General features: G+C 40.6%; 1 long non-coding RNA gene across 1 annotated transcript; it reads right to left on the reverse strand.

Annotated features, from left to right (window-relative positions):
* Positions 1–1,121: 1,121 nt before the first annotated feature.
* Positions 1,122–7,670, reverse strand: LOC122466455. Its single transcript, XR_006291942.1, has 4 exons — positions 7,485–7,670; positions 3,125–3,321; positions 2,064–2,154; positions 1,122–1,333 (listed from the first exon to the last, which is right to left on the reverse strand). It is a non-coding gene; the product is annotated as an uncharacterized LOC122466455 (long non-coding RNA).
* Between the last annotated feature and the right edge of the window lie 716 nt (positions 7,671–8,386).

The following is an 8,386-nucleotide window of genomic DNA, read 5'->3' on the forward strand; positions in this document are numbered from 1 at the left end:
AACACTTGATGCTAAACAGAATACTAAACTGGACAGACCTCAGGTCTGATACAGCATAGCAATTCCTATGTACCTGATTCGTAATGTCTGTATACCAGGCATGAAATATAAAATGCAATCAACCTGCTGTAGTGGTGTCATTATATAAATTTGGCTTAGTTTTTGAGCAGAACTGAGAGCACTGAGATGCTGAGGAATAAAATAAAAACTGGACCAAGAGGACAAACAAACAGATTTTTTGTTTGGTTGGTTGATTTTTGTTTTAATTATTGGGGCTGGAATCAAAATAAAAAAATATGTCCCAGAATATGACTAACATTTAAATAGACCAGTTGTTGATTGCCCAGCAGGGCACTCTAATGATAGGCCTAACTTTTATACTGGGTTAAGAATGATGGTCCCCAATCCTCCTCACTGAGGAGTGTGTGTGTGTGTGTGTGTGTGTGTGTGTCTGTGTGTGTCTGTGTATTATGTATTTACACACACACACACACTTCTTCTGAGGCATACATAGAAACTGAGGCAAATCAGTTCAGTCTAACTGGTAGTTATTAAGGATTTGCTTCTTTTCAGTATGGTATAAAGCAGTTAATTGTAAGCTAAGCTGGATAAGGCATATTCTATAAGACAGCATGCCTACTCAGCTTGAGGATGGACCATCCATTAAATGCATGGACCATCTGTTTCAGGTGCAAAGAGACAGTACGAAAAGGGTATGCAACAAGAGTGGGACAAAAATGACCTACACAACCAAAATATTTCAAGTTTATGGGCCTGATTCAAAGCCCAGTGAGGTCAATGGAAATCTTTCCTTTGTCTTCAGCGAGGTTTGGCTCAGTCTCTACAGGCATATGTGTATGCACATGGAATGCTGGAATTATGCTGGAATAATGTTTTTGCCATATTCACTCCTGAACGTTGAGGGTAGCCCTCCTGTCAGCTTTTTCATCTATGTATAATATAGATGTAAAAGTTAATATGAATAAATTTTGTAGTTTTTCCTCTCAGTGGTAATCATATTTATTGCTGTTCTGTATAGGATGGCTACTGCAAGCCCACACTCATGTAAGTAGTCCAATTGACTTCAGAGTTGTACTCACATGAGGACTACTTAGCTGTGTTTTCAGAATCAGGCCCTTTGTTTCCTCATGCATTCGTCAAAGCATGGGTCTGTGCTTGCCTTATACACAGCAGACAAGCACTGATTCTGTGTCTGACCTAGTCAGTGATTGCACCAGTCATATGAAACATTATTTAGATGATCAGGTCATGAGTACATAAAGAATGCCCTGAAATGGAAGTCTCTGCTTTCTCTGGCTCATGATCACTGCCCCTGGAAAAAAAGAAATTGTGGTTTATATTACAGAATCAAAGAGGAGTATATTGTTTCACTCTCAAATGTTCCCTAGATGTGTTTTTGCCCCTGCCTGTTTGTAGTGGATTAGTATTATTTTTAATTGTTTTTCCCACTGCTATTCAAAACATTTTAAAGTATCCAGTTATAATTATTTTGAAAATGTACAACACACACACACCCTGTATTGATCAGTAAAGAAAACATAAGTGAAAATCAGTAATTTTTGAGAGGGTGTTTTGAAAAAAACAACAACCAGTTTTAAAAAAAGACAATAATGCCAAGAGAGGCTAATGTAACTGTTTCATTCTCTCTCTCTGGGCACACATACTATATCTAGCTATATAGTAACAAACAATTTGAGATTAACAGACTGGATTTTTAAATATTCCAGGAAAAGCTCCACAACATGCTCAGAATTTTAAATCCACGCAAAAATTGTCTGATCACAATGATGTCTAAGTGCATGTCCAATACCTATGGAAATTGCATATTTTGGAGAAATGTACTTACATTGTCTTTGACTAGGCTGAATACAGTGAAAATGATAGTTGAAGAAGCATAATTATATTAAAATGATTCAAGGACAGTGACAGTCTTTCATGATGTCTAATCAGCACCTTAGATGTATCTATCAGCACAGAATGGTCAGAAACAATCTGCTAAACTGATGGTCCTCAATTACAATTTTCTTTGGCTTGTTACTTACCTAAGTACACGCAGTATTTCAGGATTGATGCTTAAGCAGTCTGGTATCTTGTTTGAGACATTTGGGGACATTACAATACCATTTTCTTACTCTATTATTAAAATTAGAATAACATAAAAAGGTAAAAGAACAAAATATTATGCCATAGGACCAATTAGTCTAGCATCCAGCCTCCTCCCAAACTATATGAGAGTACTAGACTATACAAGTATACAAGGTCTTTCCTCCAGAGGTGATCTGATGTTTCAGGTGAAGGGAAACACCTATTGCTTGATTTCACTTAAGAGCATCTGTTTATTCTCTGAGGTATATATGTTAAGGAAGTTTACTTTTTAGGAGCAAAATCATTTTTAATCAGCATTTGAAAAGTTGTTTCCTTGAATTTTGAAGCTTCACGCAGACAGTGATGAACTCTCAGCTGGAAATGGAGTACTCAGCCAGCCCTTCTGCAACAATTGTACATTTGGTGAATGTACAGTGTATCTTTAGTCTCTTTTGTGGCATACCAGTGCTTCTGAGCCTGCTTCCAAATGAATATACTCATTACCATTATTGTTATTAATTATTATTATTATTAAGTTACCACAAGTGAGGTGGGAAGATCCCAGAGTTCAATCTGCACCATCTACACTGCAATTAAACAGCCTCTTAGCCCAAGCCACGCAAGCCCAAGTCAGCTGGCACAGACCAGTCGTGGGTGTCTAATTGCAGTGTAGACACACTCTAAACCTCAAAAACAGAACTCACAGAAATAGGACACCTTGACCTAGCTCCTTCTACTTAGACTAAGAGGGGAACGCAAATTCCAGAAACTCTGTGGACTTCAGCTCCACTCCTTAGATGTTACAGGGTTCTCTTTTCTGTGGAAATGCCTGTGTGAAATTACCCCTTTAATAATAATCTTAACAAAAGTAAGACTTATTAAAAACAGAGAAAATGGAACTTCAAAAGAAATGGTTTACTTACAATAGCTTGTTCTTTTATCTTACTTCTTATAAGCTAAACTAAATAAGGTATTTTCAGCATAGTTACAGAGAAAAAAAGAAAAGTGAATAGCTTACATCTCTTGAAAGCTATGTCCCCTTCTGACTTTTTTGGACTGCCTGTTAGCTTTCTTTGCTGACTAGATATAAATCCCTTTTGTATCCAGAGATCTCGCTTATTAAAGCCCTTCAGCTAGAGCAGCTTAGAAGTCCGGACACAGCTCCCTTGATCTCAGGCAGGCACTCCCATTTTCCAAAGTACTTTCTCCAGTTACCTAAAATACAAAAAGGGCTTGGGCTTACTGGAATGGTTCACTGAGTATACAATGACTCTTAATGAGAATAAATAGCCTGCTTTCAAAAGCTTAACAACCAATCCCAGAAATTGTATTTCAGAGACCAGTTTCTTTGTGTGCCCTTCAGATAGGCAGATTGTCATTTTCCTCAGTACGAAAGCCACTCATTTCCTGTTGTGACAAATTAGGGATAGAGGTCCATATCTTCTATCACAGTTGAATTTGAGGTATCCTAATTTTGGGGAGTCAATTTTGAGACACCCTAGGGGCCTGATGTCTGTATGTGTTGAGCTCCAACTGAAACCAATGAGACCTGCTCAGCAGTTCCAGAGATCATTTGCAGGTCTATCAATCTGAGCACCCAAAAATGGAGACACTAAATCTCAGGTAGCTACGTGATACCTGGCATTTCCTCTACAGCCATCTCCCAAGCATATCTCCCAATGAGCCAAGGCCAAATGCAGAACTACAAAATGAGACTCAAAATGAGGGACACAGCTAATATATGCATCCAGAAAACATAAAATGCTATTGGAGTTCCTCCTTAAGTTTACATAACTTGTTTACCTCAGTTTCATGACTCTTTGTTCCTGATAAACTATCATGTATAAAACATAAAAGGGAAAGGACACCAAATTTGTGTGACATATAGGACTAGGTCCTTTGAAATGAGAGACATTTGAGAGTTATACTCTCATGTGGCCGTCTCCAGTCTGCTCCTCACCGTAATACATACAGCCTCCCAGGGTCTCTCCCTGAACCTGATCTCCTTTGCTCCCACTGGATGTCATTTCATTTTTCTGTTCATTGAACAACATCAAACCCTCTGCTGCAGTGGTCCCCAACCTTTCTGTGGGAATAGCATATTCCTATTCCCAGAAGACTGTGGCTGGTGCCAGACACCCCGTCCCCCACCAAAATGCCACCAAGAAACGGCAACGCTTCTTGGCGGCATTTCGATGGGCGGTTCTCTGCGCCCGCAGGCACCGCGTTGGGGACCCCTGCTCTACTGGCTCTTTGTTGTACTAGCTCCCTGTTCTCCTGAGGACGTGCTGAAGCCCAAGAGTTTCCCTACATCTCATTCTGTGTGGCTGTACCCACTAATGAGCCAGCAGGTTAACTACAGGAATTGAAGGAGGCGATTTGGACAGTTATATCTAAGGAACCTTGAGGAACTAGACTGGTATCTATTTTTAGACTGTCCTCTAGAAGTGTATTTAGAAATTCTCTGCTTTCCTTTTGTAACTATTCTCTAAGGCAGTGGTCCCCAAACATTTGAGTGTTGTACTCCCACTCGCACCCCTGGAGCCAGGGCCAGGAGTGGAACCATGGTTCTGGGTGGGTGGGACACACACACACACACACACACACAGAAGAATAAGGAGGCCGAGGCTGGGGCTGCAGCTGGTCTGGGGCTAAGACTGGGGGCACATCTGTGCCGAGGCTGGGGATGGGGCCAGGTGCAGGGCTGGGGATGCGCCTGAGGCAGGACTGGAGCACAGCTGGGGGCGGGGAGGGGCTGGGTGGTGCTCTCACCTCACCCTCCCCAGGGGGGCTGGTCCACCCCCACCGCACCCTACTGGATGTTCCTCCATGCCCCCCTACAGGGGTGCACCCCACAGTTTGGGACCTCTGCTCTAAGGGTATGCCTATAATCCAATAAAACACTTGTGGTCTGGCCTGTGTCAGCTGACTCAGACTCAGGGGGCTAAGGGTGCAGGGCTATAAAATTGTACTGTAGACATTTGGGCAGTGAAGACATTTGGGCTTGGGCTCGAGCCCAGGCTCTGGGACCCTCAGGTCTGAGTCCAAGGCCCAAGTCTAAGCCCAAACTTCTAAACTGCAAGTTTGTAGCCCTGCAGCCCCGTGAGCCTGAGTCAGCTAACATGGACCAGCCATGGGTTTTTTATTGCAGCGTAGACATACCCTAAGATTTGTACCTTTGGATATTATCTTAAATTCTTTTCCTCTGAGCTCTGGCATAATGTCCTAAAATACATATTGGGAACCCCTAAAAGGCTAGAGAATGTAGAGTGCAGGGATTGGATCATCTACACTATTTGTCTCTAAGCTCCTGGTACACATACAATTATATAAAATATCTAAAAAGGTTAGGTATCACAGCATTCAGGTGATAATCTGGAGTAGGGTAAAGTTATAGTGAGTTTATTTTATTAGGAACAAGGTCTGAGTCCATTGAAATCTATGGCAAAATTCCTCTGGATTTTGGAAGGAGATGGATTTGGACATAAATGATTTGAAATATTAATGGTTCCTAGATATTTAAACTAAAACTCTATTAGTCACACCAGTAAGACTACTCTTGATTAAACCCTTGCAATATCCATGTATAAAACTAATAATTTTGTCAAAAAGGTATCTTTCTCAAAAATACAATAATTTTATTCTAATGAGATGCAATTAATCTACTGTGTGTTGTAGTTGGATGCAAAAATGCTTGAACTGGCTGGCAATGCAGTGGAATTATTCACATTTCACTAAGAGGAATGATGTAATTTTTACAAGAAAAATTGGTTTCCAAAATCCTCTTCAAGCAAAACCCAATTTTATCCACATAAAATACTTTCTCTTTTCAAAATGTTTACCATTTGGCCATATCCTGAAGACCTCACACAGTTTTTACCTGCATCCTAACCCAGGGAGAAGTCCCTCATCCATTTCAATGACTGTGGCTTTAAAAGTAAGAAGACCACTCTGCCTGTCAGTCACTTTAAGACAGCTGTTATATGAGGGGAAGCATACTGTGTGCCCTCTCACAGGTTTGTAATATTTGTTCATTGTTGTTTTTCTTCATTTGAAAGTAATGAGGTCCAGAAAGTTTGTTCTTTGTGTATAGAAGCATTAATGCCCAGCAATGTGATTCCACTGGTGTGGGAACAAAGGACAGCTTGACTCATGTTAAATCTTGGGACAGTCTATGTTCAAAATAGTGATGGAATCATCTAGGGATTATTCTGTGAAAATAATTTGTGGAGATTTCCTCTCTCCCCTGGTCTCCTCTCAAGAGGATGGTCTAGCCTAAATTATTAAAGTGGAAAATTTAAACCAAAGGTTTCACAGGTATAACTACGGGCAGAATTTGTCCCTTAAAGTACACAGTAACTGTAAATTTCCTGCAGTTTTGGGGAATGTCTTAACATAATTAAGAAGGATTATATTGAAATTAAGTAGAAAAATAAATTTTAGATTTGCAAAGTTAGTTTAATTCCAACTAATTAGCAACTTTTTTTTTTTTCCTCCTGTTCTGTCCCAGGCACTCATTGGCTACACGTTAACAATGTTATTCTGCCCACTTCTCCAAGCAGAGTGACTCAAGGACGATTGGAGTCTGCTGACTTTGTTTAAATACTCCTTTTAGCTGAATGACTAAGTGGAACTTTGAGAGATGAGAGTAAATGATGTAACCAACAGAGCTCTTTGTTTTCCTTTTCTTCTATGACTATGTTGTTTTGTTTCTTTGAATGCATAATGAATCAGGATTACTGTTAATTGTAAAATTTAAGCTAGAAAAAACAGAGCTATATTGTCCTTTTCCATAGGGAGAAACATGCTCCGTGGAAGGAGAAAATTATACCATTTTGGGGTACTATGCCTAACAAAGCAGGCTTAGATAGTCAGCCCTCTAAATCTGGGGCTGCTACAGGATTCTGAACATCTTCAAAGAGGACCTGATGCCCTCAGCATTCCTTTCCCTATAGCAGCATGGCTCCCTCAGAGGCAATGCTCCTATGTCGTTTCAATCTGATAGCTTCACCCTAAACCACAATTTGCATGCAGGTGGAGGACAGCATACAAGATAACGTTGTTAGGGCCAGCAATATCTTATATAGAAAAATCCCCACCGGTTTGTATGGGAATTATGTCATGGTGCATAGATACTAACACTCCTGACCACACAGTGCACCCATGGAGATGCTTCCATATAGTCAGAGGAAGAAAGGATATGCTGTGGAAATGGCTCTGCTCCCTTCTGCACATAAGGATCCATTTCTGCTGAGTTTAGCTTCTTTCTGTGCATGCTAGCCCTGTAGAGCACACTTTTCTCCTCTTTGTGACTCTATACCTGTGTTCCCCATAATTAAACATTTCAGTTGAGGTGTGTAACAGGGTTCACAACCCACCTCTCTTTTGGGGGGCCTGCTTACTGCTCCCAATAAGGCTCAGAAAGGCTTCAGGGTTGTGCAACACCCATGTCTTTACTTAAGGTTATCCCATCACCAGTGTCTATCTATATACAAGCTTGACAGGATTAGTCACCTCCTTTACAGGCAGAGTCAGCCTTCAGCTAGGAGGCCTACTGACTTCTCCCTGACTGCCCCCCTGGCTCCCTCCCAGCCTTTATAGCCCTTGGCTTGTCAGGCCAGCAGGTGTTGCCAATCCTCAGGCCAGCATCAGGCCTTTTCCATCAATCCCAATCTATTTCCCCTGATTGGAGCTGACTGGGCAGTGCTAATTAGGTGCTTTTGAACCAGCACCCTGTTACAAGGCGCTTCCTTCCTACAATGCCTCTGGCTGTGAGGCAGGTAAACCAAGAACTCTCTAGCAGGTTGAGGGATTAAAGTGCAGTATTTCTCAAATTTATAGTTGAGCCTTTAGAAAGATTAATGTGACCCCCACCATACTAGAATGAAATAGAATATCTCACTTGTCTTTCCTCATAGCTTTTCCCAAAGGGAAATATACAAACATGAAGTTTCTAGTAAGGAAACCACCAGACAAAAAATATGTTTTTTGTTTTGTAATTTGTTCTCATGGCAGAGCTTATAAATATAATCAGTACACACACATTCTTCTTGGTAGGTATATAATCCACCGATTCTTCTATAGTTCAACTAGCTACTGTAGCAGTAAAGTTTTATGTTACATTTAAATTCAGTAGCAGTACTGTAATTACATTTCAAGCTAGTGTATTAAATTTAAAAATAGCTGTAAAAATGTAAAAATATATAAATGGCTAAATTTTTGACTGTCCGCAGTATATTTACCCTCAGTGTGACTTCCCTCCTCAGATATAAGAGTTTCC

This window comes from Chelonia mydas, chromosome 6, assembly GCF_015237465.2.
Source record: "Chelonia mydas isolate rCheMyd1 chromosome 6, rCheMyd1.pri.v2, whole genome shotgun sequence".
NCBI classification, from domain to species: Eukaryota; Metazoa; Chordata; order Testudines; family Cheloniidae; genus Chelonia; species Chelonia mydas.